General features: G+C 35.1%; 1 long non-coding RNA gene across 1 annotated transcript in view; it reads right to left on the bottom strand.

The window, feature by feature from the left end:
* Positions 1-970: 970 nt before the first annotated feature.
* Positions 971-19,892, bottom strand: part of LOC123838110 (uncharacterized) — a 270,249-nt gene continuing 251,327 nt past the window's right edge. Inside the window, exon 4 of the long non-coding RNA XR_006789434.2 lies at positions 971-1,114. This is a non-coding gene — a long non-coding RNA (uncharacterized LOC123838110). The remainder of the gene's footprint in view (positions 1,115-19,892) is intronic.

Below are 19,892 nucleotides of genomic sequence, written 5' to 3' on the forward strand. Positions count from 1 at the left end.
AGTGACTGGAAAGGTACATACAACAAGACAATGTTATTGACATTTGCTTCTGGGTCAGGAACTATATATCTGGATGGGAGAGAGACCTACTTTTCAATGTATAATCCTTTTGCAGTTTTTGAATTAAAAAAAAGAGCATGGGGTGCCTGGCTGGTTCAGTCGGTAGAACATGTGACTCTTGATCTCAGGGTCCTGAGTTCAAGCCCCCTGTTGGGCATGGAGCTTACTTAAAAAAAAAAAAAAAAAAAAAAAAAAAAAAAAAAAAAAAAGAACCCATGCATTTTTTAAGTGAAAAACAAAGATAGTTTAATTCAGCCTATTACATAATCACTGCCCTAGAAATATAATGAAAAGTTGTATTTTGAATCACATGCCTTCAAATAGCTCATGTTCTACTTGGAGAGAGAGGGATAAGATCTTTTTAATCAATGAAGAAAGTTAGGAGAACTAAGATGCTATTATTAAAATGAAATAAAGGGGGAAAAGTGTGAAATCTTGGTTGTACATCTGAATCTCCCACAGATTTAATTGCACCTCAACCAAAGCCTTTATGCTTTATTTTTCTCACTTTTTAAGAGGCTGAATAATATTTTACCACTACTTTTCCATTCTAAGTGACATTCTAAGGATTAATGAGATCAATTTTTTTTTTATGGAGATTCTTGAACTTTATTTAGAGAATAGAAAATTAGTACAAACAAATAATATTATTGTCAGCTTTGAAACATGCTCAAGTGAAGGAAGGAAGGAAGGAAGGAAGGAAGGAAGGAAGGAAGGAAGGAAGGAAGGAAGGAAGGAAAGGAGGAAATAAGAGAAAGAAAGAAAAAAGAAATAGGCCCTCTTAAATTCTTAAGATTTTTGCCAGCTTTCTGAAATTTCTGTGTAATCTGGCATTTTACAGCAAATATAGTCATGTTCTTTCCTCCACAGGCTTCCATTAAGGCAAATTCTCATGCTATCAAAGCCAGATTTATTGAGACATCCAGAAGGGGATGACTTTGGGACAATTACCTTGCAGTTATTTCACTGAGATTGAATCCAAGTTTGCTATGGTCTCTGACAACTCCTTTGGAACATGTCCAGTTTTAATAATGCAATTGCTGTGGAACATTTCCTAAAGGAAAAAGACAAGAACATCAGCAGAATACCACTATATAAAAACAAAGTTAAAAGATTGTGTGCAGAAAGGAAGTTAAGGGTCAACCTATAAAATCTCAAAAGCAATAAATTCTAAGTTTGAAGTTGAAACATGGGTCTTAGAGTTTCCAATGGCACCACATATTACTGTTTGTATTGAACAGTTTTTAAATGTTATTCTATAGCCCCAGATTGCATGAGGCCTGCCAGAAATGAACATTTTAGGTTTTTAAAATTAACAGTAAGTTTGTATAATACTATCTTTTTTTCAAGGGCTTTCATACTTATTATCTCATTTGAAAGCCTTTGCTTTTCCTTAAATCACATCACCTCTCCAGTAACGTTTTCATTCATCTTGTGACTGAAAAGTCCACTGTAATTGTAACCATAAATAATTCCATGTTTTATTATCGTGCTGGAGGGAGTATTGATTATTGAGTATAAAGGCTTAACACTTTGAAGATGGCAGACACTACAAATGTAGATCAGCTACAATGCTGTATCTGTGCTGTCCAGGTTTTCTAGCACATCAGAGCTGTCCCTTCAGCAACAGCTTTGTAACTACTGACCCTGAAACCATGTAAGTTGAATTCAAATAAACTCCTAAATGGTGTAACTGTACACACCGCATGTGCCCACATTTGCATGGCAATACCCTTTTTTCATGTTTTGGTGAACTTGAGGATTATAATAGAAAACATCAAATACTATAGCAAAATAAACCAGAAAAATAGGATAATGTATAAAACAGAACAAGGTAAACTCAAGACAACGAAATGCTTTCAATAATGGAGCATTCTTTGCAAAGAGCTCATAGCCTCTTGTATGTGTTCAGACTTTTGTAATACTTGACTCACAGTGTACCAGCCGAAGACAAGCTGTGCCAACTCTAATATTTAGGACTTGCAAACCCCTTAATTGGAATGCTCTATTGGAGAAGGAAAACCATTAATGCATTTTGATAATGACTTCCTAATGCTATCATGCATTCTCACAGCTTTCAAAAAGTAAAGAGAAATGACTAATCTGCAACTCCATCATATGATTATTGCCTAAGTATTGATTTTATAAGAAATGATAACTAAAGTGACCACAAATTTTGCAAAATAATTCTCTGTATTTCAAATAACTCTACAACACAGCATGAATATTTTAAGCTCTCTTATACAAGAAGCCAAGCCCACAGAATACAGAGAAAGGAAACAGTAGGCTAGGAAGCAAAGTTTGATTCATAGGAAATGAAAATTATAAAACTCATTGTCATCATACAAAACATTGTTAAGAACCACCTAGATACTATAACCATGTGATATTGTAAAGTAGGCTGGCCTTATAAAATATGGAGGAAAAAATTCCTTGTCCTTCAAGATTGCAATATAAATTATTTATGGATTGTTATAGTTAATTTTTTTTTTTTTTTTTTTTTTTTTTAGAGAGAGAGTGTACTTGAGTGGGGAAGGGAGGGGCAGAGGGAGAGAGAGAATCTTAAGCAGGCTCCACGCCACTAGCAAGGAGCCCATCTTGTGGCTCCATCACAAGACCCTGAGATCATGACCTGAGCTGAAACCAAGAGTCCAACACTTAACCGACTGAGCCACCCAGGCGCCCCTGTTAAAGTAATTTTATGACATCCTTTTCAATAGATAGATATCTATTTTCAATCTTCCTTAATGCCGTATCTCCTGATTCATGGTTTCATGAAAGCTTATTTTATTATCAAGGGACTGTAAGCCTCAAAAAACTTAAAGAAAATTAGCTTTTTCTCCTAATATATAAATTTTTCACAATGTTACCTCTCCAGCTTCATTTTCATGGAGATATGAATAAAGAAAAGTTAAACCTATTGTAGCAATGGTTTTCATCTGTTCATAATGTCTGATTAAAAGAAAAGGTTTTAATTGATTTTTTAAAATTGTATAAATAAATGATTTTGTTTATTTTACTATGGCTTAATATATTGTAGGTAATGATTTTAATATTATAACTAAGATTTGTATGATGTTTACACTGTGCCAGGCACCGTGTTAAGCATTTCATAGGCACTTTCTTCTTAACTCCACAACAATCCTAAGAGTTGTAAATGATTTATTATCACAATTTTATTGATAAGGATTAGTTAGGAGGGTCACACACTGCTGGTGAGGGATGGAACTGGGAAACAAGCTAAAAGTTGTTTACCTATCTCCAGAACTTGCATCCATACTGTTTTATTAAATAAATTGCCATTTTGCTCTTTTGCATGTGTTTATGTGTGTGTATAGTGTGTGTGAGTGTGTGAATTTTCTACGTTCTTATCATGTTTATATTAAACTATATATCCATACTCTTTCTACTTCCTCTCTCTCTCTCTGTGTATATATACAATTTTTTTAAAAGACTAGGCTAATGGGACATGTAACATACTTCTCTCCTTTGAGATAAAGCCTTTTCCAGTTAGACAAATCTAGCTGAGATTTTTTGGAAATTATCTCTAGCAATTATTTACCAGGATAATCACAGTGAATAACTCTGCTTCTTAGACTCATGGTTGCAGAATATTTTTGCTTATATTAAACTGCCCACTTCCGTTGCCTCCAGCCACCAGCTTCTGCGTTCCTTGAAGTTGAACTTGAGATGGTCCCTGAATCATTTAGTCAATCTGCTTGCAATGACACCATTTTTACTGACCATATAAGAGCTCTTGGTCCCCTGTTTCCATCCACAAAACTCATGCATTTGTGCAGTAAAGAAGCATCTTATATGTGCCATTGATTTCAGAACCTGAACAGTGACAACGTTCTTGATCTTGGTTTTATATTGGTCTTGGTGGTTCACTCCTTGATATGCATTTCTACTTCCCCCATGATTAGTCCGTCTTTGTAATCACATCTCCCTTGCCAAAGATTTACAAATGGACCTGGGACCTATAGAGTATGAGTGGAAACCTGCTGCGATGAGAGTGGAGCTGTTGAGATTTCTTTTTCTTAAAATAGAGACACAGAGATGATGAAATCCCTTTTGTGGAAATGCTGTGGATGTCTTGCCAACTCTAAGTAGTCAGAGGGCCAAGCCAATTAGCATAGGAGGCCTGAGTGCTGGAAAGAATTCAAAGCTTTGAATTCAGATCTTTCATTCAACCAGCCCTGAAAACTCCCTCCCTCCAGACTGTTAGGTGAGACTTCACCTTTCATTATTTTCTTGTATTTGCACGGGAGGCATATTTACTTCCAGTGCCTAGGATGCATATGTTTCTGTGATGTCAGTACCACATGTACGTTCACATTTTGAGTGACTATCAATGAGATCTTTCAGTCTCCTGCAAGGACAGGTTAAACTTTTATCTAGAACCGTGACATCATGTTCTATTAATCTAAGAGTGTATCTCACAATACACTGGCTTTCTATTACATAACCTTGACTCAAGTTTTTGTTGCAGTGGCTGGTCTTTAATTCACATCACACATGTTTATTGAACAGCAACTTTATTCCAGGCACTATGCTAAACTCTAGGAAAAAATAACAATGACTAAGATGCAGCACTGACCTTCCAGAGTCACTCTTTAGTGAAAGAGGCAAGTACTTACTTAGGAGTAGGTATAGGGTACCGTGAAATTCATAGTAAGGGTGCTTAACCTAGTCTACAGCATTAAGGGAAGTTTTCCTAAGAAGTGGTTTCTAGGCTTAGATTTAAAAAAATGAGTACAAGTTAGCCAAGTAAAATATGTGGCATTTCATATAATATAATAAGAGAGAACAACCCATAATGATCAATCTGCAAAAAAGTCAGTATGACAAAGGCATCGTTAGGTGACAGAGGCTGGGAGCAAAGGGACAGAGGGAAAGATGAAGCTGGAGAAGTTGGCAGGAAGGAGAGGAAATATTACAAAATGGACTTTGTAAAGGCTTAGTATGAAGTTTGTGTTGTCACCACTATAGAAGAAGAAGTCACTGGAGAGTTTCAGTTTCATTAAAGGAGTGACACAAATATATTTTTATTTGAGGGGAAAAAATCCCTTTTGATTTTCTGTTGATTGGATGGAAGTAGAAAGCTTTAGAACAAAGATGTAAGTCAGGTGTATATTGAGTTATTGAGGAAAGAGATGATGAGGCCTGAACAGAAATTGTGGCATGGGGAAGAAGAGACACACATGTATGTGAACAGGTAGAGTGAAATGAAGATGTCTGATTCAACTGCATATGTAGGCCTGAGTTCATGAGAAAGAGCTGCTCTGGGAATCCTAAAGATATAAATAAACAAATGGAATTCTATGAAATATCTCAGCAATGTAAGAGGAGAGAAAAATATTCGTAAAGTGGAAAAGAACTAGGGCGGGTCTTTGAAAAGTATCAACGTCTAGCAAAGGCAGAAGGAAATAAATAAGGATAGCCCAAATAAGGAGACAAAACACTAAGGGAAAAGTAACATAATAGGAGTTGAGAGAAAAGTCATGAAAGTGGGAGGCGGCAATAGTCTCAAATATAGGGTCAGTTCATGTGAGGGGAAAGCAACAACAGTAGGAAGTGTCTATCGGTGTTAGCAAAAAGGAGGCCATCGGTGACCTTGGGAGTAGCACTTTCAGTGGAATAGTGTGGGAAGAATACCAATTAGCGGTGGGTTTAGAAATGAATTAGAGGTAAATTAGGGGAGACAAAACTCAAGCAACTAATGTGAAGGGAGAAAGGGAGGGCATTAAGTAAAGAAGACAACCAGTGTCGGCCAAGAGTTTTGCGCTGATGTATGAGTTGTCAAGAACTCTGACTGTGAACCCAAGAACTGTCAGTGCAAACTGGGACTTATGCTTGCATATACTGTTTACCAGAAACAGATTGGTACCTACTTTGCATTTAGAATGATATTTAAACCACAACAGCATGCTGACTCAGCAGAGTGATTCATACTTGATGGAGAGTTTCTCTCAAGTGTGCATGCAAAATACAGTGTTAGGCATTCGGTCATTCCTCAGTAAACGTCCACATGATGTGGTTAAAGGACTGGGTCTATCGATCTTAGGTTGCCTATCACTTTGTGAAAACCAATTCAAATCCTTAGTTTTCTTTGTATATGTGCTGCCGAAGCGAGCACTTAGTTTTCTTTGCTTATACTTTTTTCCCCAGTGCACTGGTCCTATATCAGTGTAAGATGAGGTTGTATCACTTTCTGTCTGAAATAATTCAGTTTAAATATATTATTTTCAGATGCTCTTTAGAATACATCTTTCGAGAAAATATGCATACATATTTTTTAATGAAAAACTAAACCAGATGGGTTTTCAAAGTGAATTGTATGTATTAAATAAGAAACTTTCATCTCAGCCCTCCTTCATGCCTTTTTTATTGTTATTATTATTGCTATGATAATCACACAAATTATTTTGAGTACAGAAAAAAATAATCATTATCAAATGAGAGTAGCCTGTCCCGGTTCAGGTAAGAGTACTTAATTAATCAATTAGAAAATTCATATGATAAACCCGTATGAATTAGAAGATAATCACCAACTGCTAAAGCCATAATGAAATAAAAAAGAACATAGCTGTGTTGTGTTTAACTGATTTTGATAGTGAGAAATGCTACAATTATAATTATACATATACTTACTAGAATTCTATTTCATAGGGAAAATTTATGAAAGATTATGTAACTTAAAAGCAAAAAAATCAGTTCTTTTCATAAGTTATTTAAACAAAATTTATGAATATTGTTAGATGTTTATACCATACATATTTAAAAGGTCATGCGCAATCATAATAAAAAGAACAAACTATGAAATAAATGAACTGTATTTTTCTGCTTTGCTGTTCTCAAGAACACTTAATTCACCCTTCTTTCTAGTCATAGCAGAAAGAAATTGTCCTGGAATTTACCAACAAACCACCAAGGCTTAGCTGATACAACTGTGAAACCTAGCAACCCAAAAGAAGATTAAAAGTTCCACTTTTTGAAATACAGCGAGACTGTCACCTATCAAAGGCTGCACTTTTGGAGTCCTTGTAATAAAGGTCTGAGGAGTAATCTAATACGCCATTAACATCCAGGTGTCTGCCAGCCCACAATATTGGTTTTGCTTTAAATGTGTTGAGTACTAAGCACCTGGCTTGCTTCCAGGTTCTTTGTTGCTTATGGGGTGAGCATTGAAACTTTATCATAGAAACTTAGCTCTTGAAAATAGACTTGCATATAAGTGGCTTAAAGAGGAAATTGTTCCCTGCAAAATATGACTTTCTTTGCTAAAACATGTTTAATTCACATTGAGCAGCAAGGGCATTAGTAGTGCAAAAACTCCAAGATTACACCACGTGTGTTATAACAGTAAATCTAGATCTAAAAATCTGTAACAGAAAAACCTATTTAGATTCCTTAGTTAACTACCTTTATTACTGAGTCCCTACTCCACTGCTAACACATTACAACTCTTTTCTACAGTTTTTTAGATCCATATCTATCATTTAACATTATAGGTAATGTCATCTTTTGATTGCTGTATGGGATTGGGGTGGGTTTTCTCCACATAACGACAACACCCTACAGGGGCCAGTCATAGGTGTCCAATGTTAGTGAATGGTGACATCCCCCGTCACAATTCTCACTTCTCACTTGCAGAACTCATTGTCTCCTCTTATCCAGCTGCCAATGACTTCTTTTACTTTCCTCCTTGATACACATAAATATGTACATACATATTCACTAACTCAATACTAGATGGGCAAGGGACCACTCTCTCTTTACTCAGCATTTCTTTTCACTAGATTAAAATATCGAATAAATAGGCACGCTTCTAAACTTTGTACATGTTTTACCTCATTCATCCATACCACAGCCTTCTGAGGTCAGTGTAATTTCTGCCATGTTCTTATAAAACCACCGAAGAATAGAGAGGAGAATAAATAGTGCAAGAACATTTGGTCAGTAACCTCATCAGAGTTCAAACCAAGATGCACCGGAGTCAGATCCTGGGCACTAAACACTCTGCTTTTACTGCTTGTCCTTCCAAATCTCACCCCACTTGAGGTACTTGGTGACACGCCTTAGGTCAATTTATTCAAGAAGAAATTTCTTGAACCCTTTTGTGAATTTTGTCTTAGTCAATCACACACACACACACACACACACACAAAGAGGATATTGAGCTAATATTGGTTTACTAACTAAACATGTAGAATTTTTAACTCTAAGTTTTTCCACAAAGTGAAATAGAGAAGTGAGACCATCTTGCTAAAACTGGCAAACTTCAGCAAGTCACTTAACCTCTTTAAGATTCGATTTCCTAACTTCTAATATTTGCCTTTGGTTAGAAGATTGTTGTTTGGGATTAAATAATGCAATTGATGTGCACGTTCATTGTCAACTATAAATTCCTAATAAATGCAAAATGCAAATGCAAAAATAGCACTACCACATGTTACCAAAATAAAAATGAGAATTCTACAGTCTATATGAGTTAGGGAAATCTAATAGAATTTCAAATAAGAAATATATAAATATCCTTTAAATCACTTCCCACATGTTCAGGAGTCAAACACACAGGTTCTGAGTTTTTTTCAGTTCTACTTAGTAACATAAAGGCATTATTTATTAGCATTTAGATTATGGTGATTCTTATACATACTTGATTTCAAGAACTAGACTCTTTTTGGTTAATTAAACATTCTGCTTCACAATGATCCAGTTCCCTTCTAAATGTTACATAGGTAATTAGATAGGCAGAAGACTAGAAATTCAGGACATAACCCAGCAGTTAGGTACTCATATATATTAAAGCAAGGGTTTCACATATTTCCCCAAGTATATGAGAATACACACACACACACACACACATCAAAATATTTTTAATGGGTCTTGCCTAAGTATAAGTTATCTTTTAGCTTAAAAATCGCTTGGTGCCCCAAACATTCTCTTTTCAACTATGTGGAAAATATCATCCCTGCCACTTCTTAAGCAAATAATTTGCTAAAGGGGATGTTTTAGGAAGTTTCTATTAGTGGGAAAAATCTGATTTATAATCTCTATAGATTTCTAACACAGTATATCTGATTACCTGAACCATCAATGATACTAAAACTTAAGGCATAAATTTGTGGACAGGATTTTATTTCAATTTGAGCAGGCTCTTCTACCACCTCAACTGTAGTAAACATCCATTAGTGTTCATGATTTTGTTGACCCTGAGGAAATGCAGTAAGGGAGGGGATGACCTGTTCATAATGTAATGGAAATTACTTATCCTGTTTGGCACATAAATTAGGAAGAAAGTAAGAAAAGGGAAGTGTTTGAAGTAGATAGTCATCTGTTAAAGGTCAAATTTCCAGAGACATCTTTGCTACAACTCTGGAAAAAGATATTACTCAAAATCCTTTCCTTCATCCTGCAGACAGCAGGGGTAAAATTCCTTTTGTGTTCCTCAGATTTTTTTTCTTTTGGAGTATTCCCACATAAACACCTGAAAGTGCAATTTATTGTTGTATTTTCAATTCCTTTTCCTGATCAGAATAACAATAGCTGGACATCATCAGCTTCTTCTTTGTGACAAATTCTGATTTTCTACTATATAATTAGATAACTTACACTGGACACATTTCATTTTTTCCCCAAAGATAACTTGTTGAACTGAAATTCATGGACACAAGCATTGTAATTTAAGTGCTAATAATACCTTTGAAGTAAAGGATGAATGAAACTGAAAAGGTCAAAACCTATTCGACTTCCTTTAAATGTTTGATAGCTTGTTTACTTAAATTTATTCTACTTGAAATGTCAATCCATTTGCCCTTTTCATGTAGATTGTAGGGCCCTTCATTAATATTTTTTTCTGACATCATTCACAATAACACACTAAACATTGCCCAGTATATCTATGTATTCAGAAAAGTCAAGAGGTAGTTCCTACCTTCAAATAGCACACAGTCTGGGGGATGGAAACAATCATGTAAAACCATGTACTGGCCACCATTTTTAGTGCCTTTTTATTAACTAAACACACATTTACAAAGAACGCATTATATACCAGGTACTGTTCTAGGATCTGGACACATATCAATAAATAAAACATACAAAAATCCCTGCCTTCTTGGGGAGGTTTCATCCTAATGCATAACAATTACACTGTTTTAGATTCTGATCAATAAGAGCAACGTCTCTTCCCATGGGCATTTGCCAGGGTATGGGTGGGAAGAGATGGAGGTAGAAGAGAAATATTCTCTTCTCTCTGCAATAAAGACAACATTTTGTGTGGCTTATATCGAAGACTTCTACACAACCATATTATGCTTTTTTAATACTGTGTTTGGCTACAATTATATGTAAGATTATATTGTGCTTATATAAGTAAAGTATAATACTGTTTCCTACTGTATAAACCAAATTCTCCTCCATCACTTTTACCATAAAGCTTCTCCTGACTGTTCCTGATAGGTCAATCCGTTCTAATTTAACCCTTTAAAAAAATCTTTTTTATGATGCCCATTTTGTGTTTAATTATGTATTTCCTTACACCATTACTAAATTTCAAGCTACCTGCCGGCAAAAACAATGCAGTAATCATCACTTTATTATCTCTGGAACCTAACACAGGTCATGGCTCATATTGAATAAATATTTTCTGTATCAAGTTGAAATACAACCAGTCTAAACTCAGCATTAGAATAAAGAACATGCATAATTCACACACAATAGTCTCCATTCTTTGTCTCTAATTCCCAATTTGAATTACAGTGTCATTTTGAATCACGTGTTTGTGTCCACATAAATATCTTAATACCCCCCATATTTTCCCAATATGGTATAAAACTATAATTTCTACTTTCTAAAACTGAACTATTTCCCAAAGAGAAAAGAGAAAAAAATAGATTAAAAATATGTTATTTATTGTATTGACATAAATGATGTTTTAAAACATTATTGCAATTCATATTTTAAGAAATATGCATTTCTAAATTCATTTATATTGTAATTTCTGAAGACATTACCTATATTGTATAAGAGGGTACAACTATAATTAATTATTCATTATTAAATTTTATTATCCATTTGCTTTCCAATATATATGATCTTTGGAGGTGATTAATATTCAGATTGTTCACCAACTTATAGAAAATACCATTTATAGTATATGAAGCGAAATTAGGAAAAGCATCAAGCTGATTATTTTCTCTTTCCAATCTGTATACATTTCATGATCCCTCTAGACATAAGAAGCCAGAGTTCACATTTTCTCGACAATGGCTTTGATAATCCCTGATAACATTCACTAGCTAGTGGAGATTGGTTCCCTGAGGATTTAGTCAGTTGACAGGCTCTGTTTGTTTAGTTTGACTTCGCTGATCTTAACAAGAATTAATTCTCCTCGCTGTGGTGAATATATAAGTATTATAATAGCATACATCTAACTGTTCCTTGCTGACTAAATGTTTTTTGTTTGTTTGTTTTAAATGGGAGTCTTACATACATAAAGAAAAAAAGGGCTTACTGGCATAAGAAATCTGTGTAAAAAATATAAATCCTTATTCCTTCTGTTTCATAGAGAAAATTTGGGGAATAATACAGCATTCACTCTATTAGGGCAGATGAATCATGTGAATGTGAGATTACCGTCCCCCCACAATTGACTTTAAATGCTTCTTATGATTGATTAATTGAAAGCTCTAGAAACTGTCTTTGGGTGTTCAGAGGGCTCTTCTTAGTTCAAGCCAGAGATTTTTATTCCACTGGTTTAAAGGAATATTTTTACAGAAAGCCTTTTTTGTGTACATTTTAGATGTGGTATAAAATAAATATTAAAGGTCAGTGAAACTATTCTGTATGATTCTGTGATGGTAGCTACAGGTCACTATGCATCTGTCAAACCCCACAGAAAGTAAAACAAAGAGTAAACCTGATGTGAACTTTGAAAAAAAAAAAAGATGGATGATTTGTTTAAAATAAATCTTTAAAGTATAAAAAAAGTATCTTAAAATCATCTATACATAGAATGGCAGTACACTCAGATAAAATTTTGGTCTACTGATCTTTTTTGATCTTCCTGTTGTTCCTATTCATATGATCTTCCTTTAAGAATATTTAATTGAGGGGCACCTGGGTGGCTCAGTCGTTAAGCGTCTGCCTTCGGCTCAGGTCATGATCCCAGGGTCCTGGGATTGAGCCCCGCATCGGGCTCCCTGCTCCATGGGGAGTCTGCTTCTCCCTCTCCCACTCCCCCTGCTTGTGTTCCCTCTCTCATTGTGTCTCTCTTGGTCAAATAAATAAATAAATCTTTAAAAAAAAAAGAATATTTAATTGATTCCCTTTGGTTGTATTTTCCTTTTCTATTAGATTCTTTTTCCTTGCCTGCAAGAAACTCAGTAGATAGAAGTGATGGATGTGGATGTGCAGTTTCCAGAGAAAGCTAGAACCATGTGGCTCAGATCAGGGACCATGTCTAATTTATCCTTTTTATCCCTAACATCTAACACAGTGCTTGATGCATCATGTAGTTCAAGTAATATTTATTGAAGTGAGCAAGCTATACAAGGAAGTTGTGGGGAAGATCTACTGAAACAAGTTATTGTACTTGAAGAGAAAGCACATGGGAAACATTAGAGTCATGAGTGAGAAACTTGGAATATGAAGTTTTAGTCTAATATTAAGATGGGGAAAGATTCTGGCTCATGTTTCTACCCATACTACTAAATTTTGTTCACTTGTGGAATAGTAACTCCAAAATATTTATTATATTATCCCTTTCCCCTACCTTACACACAAAATAATGTTTCTACATCAGGACAGAGTATCCTTTGGGTCAGATATCCCTATTTTTGCATTGAATCCTCTTAAATATATATACTGAACTATGAAAATTATGAACATTGCATTCAAATGCAGACATATGAAAGATGCTAATTATGTAATGTTAAGTAAAAACAGTCAGGATAATATACTATGATTATAACTATATTTAGCAAGGATCTAAATTCGTTATACATATGTTAAAATACTGAAATCTGATACAAGATAATAGAACTGCCTACTTAATCTACCAAAAATTCATTTACATGAGGGCTAAGCCACTTGAAATATCAGCTACTCTATCCTGAAGAAACTTGTGCCTGAGACCAAATGGAAAGATGCTATTATAAAGCAAGCTATTTATGAAATCCTCTACCAAGGCATTGGCAGGACACGTTGACATTTAGAAGAGTGGAGAACTGTGGTGGTGACCAGGACATTACATCTCTACCTACAGTTACGATTGGTGCTCATTGGAATATGAAATAGACACTCTCTGAGCTGTGGAGGGAATTGTTCCTGGGAGAGGTAGGTGTATTTAAAGGACATCACAGAAACATCTCAGCTTTATTAATGCCTGAGGCAGGCTTCAGAAGCCATGGGAATAGAAAGAACAGTGGCATAGGAATTCTCAGAAGGCATCACGATTACAGGCCAATACTGGTCAGGAGGAAAATGGTAGAAGCCAACTGGAACAGGAAGACTATTTTATAAATACGCTTGAGATATTTCCTGGGGAAAACTAAATAAGATGGGAAGGAATTCAAGGAGACTAGAGGTCCTAAAATGAGTAGGCAAGGCTGATCCAGACGAAGGCACTTTAATATATTATTCTGACACTAGCAATGATAAGAGGAAACAGGAATTATATATATATTTTTAAATGCATGGGGAAAAATAAAATTTGCAGTTAATTACCTTAATAATAATGATTATGTTGTAGAGCTTAATTTACATGTATTTTTTTTCTATTTTACAAATTTTTTGTTCTGGAGTTAAGTTGGTTTTCTCATTTACAAAAGAAAAAGATGTATGTATCCACTTACGTTTTTTAAAGAAACCACTGAAGGTAGTCAAAACTACCCTGGTCCAGATAATATATGCTCTGATCACTTCTGCATCCCATTTCTATTTATTTGTCTCTACATCCCATTATCCCCAGTCTTAAAGAATGATTTCTTATTGCATGATGACTTCGAAATTTTAAGTGTGAATATTTGGAACAGATTCAAGACACACAGTATAAATTAATTTGTTGAATGATGGTAGGGAAATGACTACTCTGAGGCAATCAAGTTTTTCCATAAAGTAAATATTCCATGGGCTCCAGTAAGAACATAGACTCTCTCTTATGTCCCTTCTTTGAACTCCTACTCCCTTTACCTATTATTGGCAATTCTATTTGATCCTACAAAAATGGATTTTGTTTTCAATGTTTTTACTGAATTTGATCACTCCTCTTTCTATTTTTAAATGTAAGGTCTGAATAATTTGACTTGTTTTAAAATCCATGAAGTTAAGCCAGTGATCCTTTCTTATGATACAAAGAAAACAATGTCTGGGCAAGGTAATGTTGCAGGAGACTTGAGTGCTTGCACCTTGTCATCAAGAGATCCAGAATATTTTCAGACATTTATGTTGTGTGCACGTCAGAGGTTTGGGACCGAGGGTTGGGGGAATGTGGGGAGGGAGGATCAGAAAGATGGGGATTTAGGGAAATAGGTATTAAAGCGGTTACATTTTATGCCCAAAACACTTTACCATCAGGGATATGTTTATTTTCAGAAATAGAAAGGTCCCATCTTCAATCCCTGCCACAGTTGAAAGAAAACTCAGTTTGGCAAAAGAAAAAAGGTAAATCCAGCATGGTTTTTAAGAAAGGAATTTTTGAGTACTTCAATAGAATCCCAACACACTAAACTGTATGTAAAAGGCTGTTTTATTCTTAGTTTTATTTTTTTTCCCACTTGTTTGGAGAACCAAATCATTTTCCTCACTCCTTGATCCCATTTTGTGAGACTTAAATGATAATTTAATAAGAATTTTTCAGTGGCGGGGCGCCTGGGTGGCTCAGTTGGTTAAGCGACTGCCTTCGGCTCAGGTCATGATCCTGGAGTCCCTGGATCGAGTCCCACATCGGGCTCCCTGCTCGGCAGGGAGTCTGCTTCTCCCTCTGGCCCTCCCCCCTCTCATGTGCTCTCTCTCATTCTCTCTCTCTCAAATAAATAAATAAAATCTTTAAAAAAAAAAAAAAAAGAATTTTTCAGTGGCGACTTTGCTCTAGCCTGAGTTCTAAACTCTGGGACTATAGCAGAAAATACAACAAAGACTCTTCTTGTGGTGTTTTGCATTCTAGTGATTATAGGTGGAAAATAACAAATGAATAATTGCATCAGGTCAAGGCAAGTACTAGAAAGAAAATAAAGCCACGTAGGGGAAAGAATTGCTATTTTAGGTAGTATGTTATATCAAGATCTCTCTGACTTGGTGACTTTTGATCAGAGATGTGAAAGAAGTGATCCAAATATTAAGGTAATACTCCAGGCACAAATAGCAAATACCTTGAAGTAGGCAAATGCTGAGGTAGAGGAAGGCCATTGGGACTGTAGTGGAAAGATCAAGGGCAAAATTAGTAGATCGGGTAAGAGATGATAGTAGCATGGACTTACTGTAGAAAAGAGGGTGATGTGAAGTGCTCGAATTTGAAATGTAGTATGTGGATACAGGTTCTAGTTAAAGACTCAGTATAAGGGAAGAACCAGAAAAGGAGACTAAAAAAAGAATTCATTGGGAGAGAAAGAAGACGGTTATATCTTTGACGCTCAGTAAAGAAAACAAGGAGGTAGAATCAAATATATCACAAGCTGAGGAGTTTATCAAGGACTTGGGGTTGGGGGGGGAGGCCATTGGATTTGGCAACCTGGAGACAATTAATGACTTTGACAAGAGGATTTTCACTAGATTAATGGGAACAAAGTTTATTTGGAGGGAGTTTAAAAAGAGTGGGAGAAGACAAAGTGAAAATGAATACAGACCAGTCTTTAGAGAAAGTGTGTGCATCTGTGTGTGTTTCTGTAAATAGGAGCAGAGAAAGGGACCACTAGTCAGAGTGAACTGTGGAGTTGGAAGAGGTTCCTTTAGAGATGGGAGACATTACCTAGTATCTATATTCTGATGTGAGCCTTATAGTAGAAAGGGGAAAGGGTGAAGCCAATTGCAAAATTGTCCAGGAGTATGTGTAAGGGGATGAAGCCCAGACTATTATGTAGAGGAATTGGTCTCGGCGCATTATCCCTTCACTTTAACAGGAGGAAAGACAGATATGAGGTTGAATATGTAGGTAGATTGTGGATTCGTGAGTTGGGTTGAGATGAGGGATAGTAATCTAAAAGTGCTCATCTGATTTCTCTAATTTTCCTCCTGAAATATGGAAAGAGGTTATCAAGTGAGACTGAGAAGAGAAAGGAAATGTTGGAGGCATAAGGAGATATAGATATAATTTTACTGGTATTGACTTATTTCCAGGTGTTAGGAAGGACGGGAAATGAGCAAAGAACATGCCACAGAGTTCCTCACAAGTAAAATCAGATTCCTAGGAAGCCCTTTTTATGTACTGCATTCCAACCATACAGAATGTTTCTTACTCTTTAAATATGTCTCATGCCCAAGGCCTCTGAAAATTGTTGTTCTGATATAAGAGCTATGTAATTTTTAATCTTTAAACCTCAATCTAAATTCCAGGAAGTCTTACTTGTACGTATCCTAAACTTGCTCCTATCATAGCATTTATTATATTATATTGTACCTACTTCTTTCCTTTTTGTCAACAGACTGTGTATTTCTCACATGATGGTCACATATCTCCAGTAGCTATAGGTAAAATATTGCATATTGTAAAATTACATAGATCCGTTATTACATGCAGATGATTTTGTTTTGTTTTGTGTTCTCCCTCCCACAGAAGTTTAATTCAATGAGTACCTACAAATTTGCATAGTAAATTTGTATTTAGAATTATATATTGTGTTTAGAATTAGAAATTATTAAGCACTTTTTTTTAAAATTTAAAATTTATGTTAACATCTGCACACGGGAGAATACTAGTTCAAAAATGCAAGTCTCCACTGCAGTACATATAGATTAAAAAAAAAAAAAAAAGGAAAAACAAACCAAAACAACTGAGAGGTGTGAAAGGAATAATAATGATAAAATTTCAAAATCTTAAAGTTCATTGTGAGTTCAATTATTTCTGAAAAGATTAAAATTAAGTATAATCCATCTCCTAGCTAGCAGAAATTTTTTATAATGTTCCATAATTAACTCAAACATGCTATTCAGACTTTGACTTTCATACAAATATAAAGGTATAATTTAGATGGGTAAAAACAGGTTTGCAATAAAACAATGTGACAGTAAGAGACTTTTTTTTTATTTCATTCAATGTCAGTAACATATAATAGAGAAATCTGTCACTTTTGATTGAGAACAGATTATAATTAAATTTAATCTTACTTGAGACCTTTGTTACAATTTGATTTTCATTTAACCAAAGATTGCTGTTTAGTTTAAAAGCTTGTAAATTTTGTTTTCTTATATGTGCAAAGGGATACTTTTAAAGTACCATACCTGATTTTCAAATATATTTTCAGGTTTATATGATCTACATTATAGTTTTCCTTAAATTAGAGCTGATTCTCTTTTAAAAAGGAGACATGTAGTTCTGATTTCTTATCTTGATTTCTCAGAGAGCTTATATTTCTGGTTTTTATACTGGGGATTATGCCTATATGATGTGGATTAGAACAGAGTTTCATTGGGAATTCCTATTTCTGACTTATACATTGTCTATCACAAAGTTACATATAACAATCTCTAATGAAACAAATCTATTGTAGAGTTCTTCAAGGATTAGGAAATAGAGGTAAGTCATGAAGAAATTTCTATGTCATAGAATCTGATAACAGAATCTATAAAAAAAACTGATATGATACAATTTGACCTAACTTTAGAAGCAGATCATTGGGTTCAAATGAAAGAAACTTACATTTATAATTCAGCAAATATTCATTGTGCATATACTGTTTCAAGTATTGCTTTAGACATCAGGAGTAAAACAATGACCAAGACAGACAAGGTCCCTCCCCTCATAAAACTCAAAGTGCAATTAGAGATAGACTATAAATAAAAATCAGATGGTGACAAATATGCTGAAGAAAATACAACAGGCTAATGTGATAGGAACCTGAATTGCATAGGTGACCTAAATGAGGGTGGCTAGAAGAAGGTATCTCTGGTCATTGATTTGAACAGAAAATGATAAACATAATCCAGAAGGAAAAGTGTCTCTGCAGAAGACACAGAGATGCAAAGGCACAGAAATGAAAAGTAAGCTTGAAGAGTTATAGAAACAGAAGAATTCAGGATAACTGGATTACAGTGGGTAATTGGAAAAGTAGTCAGAGATAAAGTCACGGAGGTGGGGCCAAAAAAAGAACCCACAAAAGAATGGGATACTCTATGGAATGCAAGGGCAACTTAAGTTTCAACATAACCTGATCCATGTTCACAAAGATCACTTCAACCCCCAGGTGGGGAATGAATTACACGGGCACCTAATGGAAGCAGAAGGACCACTTACCATAGTCTAGTAAGGGGGTGATGGGGATTTGCTCTTAGTCAAATAATGGGGAAAATTGAAATTGGCTCTAAAAGTTTTCTTTCTGTATCATCACAAATCTAATCGTCATTTTCAAATTACTTTGATGGGGCTATCTCCTTCCCTTTGGACTTTGGATTGGATGGGCAAAACCCTGTTAAGCACATACCATGCAATCCAACAAGGTATGGAATATATAATATTGGTACATACAATTTTTCAACAACAACAAAAAAGGTTAGTGTCTCAATGCACCCTCAGATGGATATCGTAATTTCTTTTAATTAATCTGTGCTAGAGAATCAGTAAGTATAAACTCTTATAATGGTTCTTTTAAGTTTGGAGATTAATTATATAACTATTACATATAGTAATGAAAGAACACAGCGTGGTATTATCCATTATTTCTATTCACTGTGAAGTTTAAAACTATTTTATTAAATGCCAAAAGAGGTATTTACTTCCTTGATGTACCATATGGTACCACCATGACTTTACCACTGTGCAGTCATTTTGCCCCACGTCTGTGAATCCGTCAGTCTATCGCAGTGATTCCCAGTAGGAGTAGCCTTGAATAGGAAGAGCAGCGGCAGTTCTTGGGAAGCGGCAGTAGGTCTCAGGCTCACTTTTGGAAAGAACTTGACAAGTGCATGTTTCTGTCCCCAACTGATCTGTCAGCTTAGATCACGGATGCCAAAAACCAGAAAGGCAAAGTTATCAGGAAATCTCGAGTAAATTAGAAAGATGTCCTCCAGCCACAAATTCTTGTATCCTTCAGCACACAAAGCTAATGTTCCAGGAGTTTAGCTATTTGAGCCCGCAAAGGCGATGTCACATCCTGAAGTCCATGGGGAGCCATGTCAAGCTGAATCCACAGAACACACTCTTAAACGCTTGCTTTTAAAGACACAGTCCATGAAAGGAACTTTTGCTGTGACTTATAAAAACAATAATCTCACTACAAGCAGTGAGTCCCTTTATTTATGGGTAAATATTTAAATCTTTCATGTAACTGCCTTTAATATAAATTGATATTGAAATATCAGTCAGATGGTAAAAGTAAAATCCAATAAACAAATACAAATTAAAATTTCTGCTATACCCATCTTTTCTTTTTTTTCATTTCTGTCATAATAATGTCACAGTGATTTTTTTTCTTCTGTGAATGACTATACCTACTTTTCAATGATGCTGTTTTGTTCAAAGATATATATCCTCTGTATTTAAAAACTGTGATAACAAAGAAATATTTTATGAGAAGTTTAATATAAGACCCACTACCCTTGGGTGAAGTAGATTAGAATGTTTGTAGTGTTGTTTCATATGTACTTTGATGAAACATTATTGAGATGGAGGAAAACCT

This window comes from Mirounga angustirostris, unplaced genomic scaffold (assembly GCF_029215605.1).
Source record: "Mirounga angustirostris isolate CCGP_5_RB_7025 unplaced genomic scaffold, mMirAng1.0.hap1 SCAF_5, whole genome shotgun sequence".
NCBI lineage: Eukaryota > Metazoa > Chordata > Mammalia > Carnivora > Phocidae > Mirounga > Mirounga angustirostris.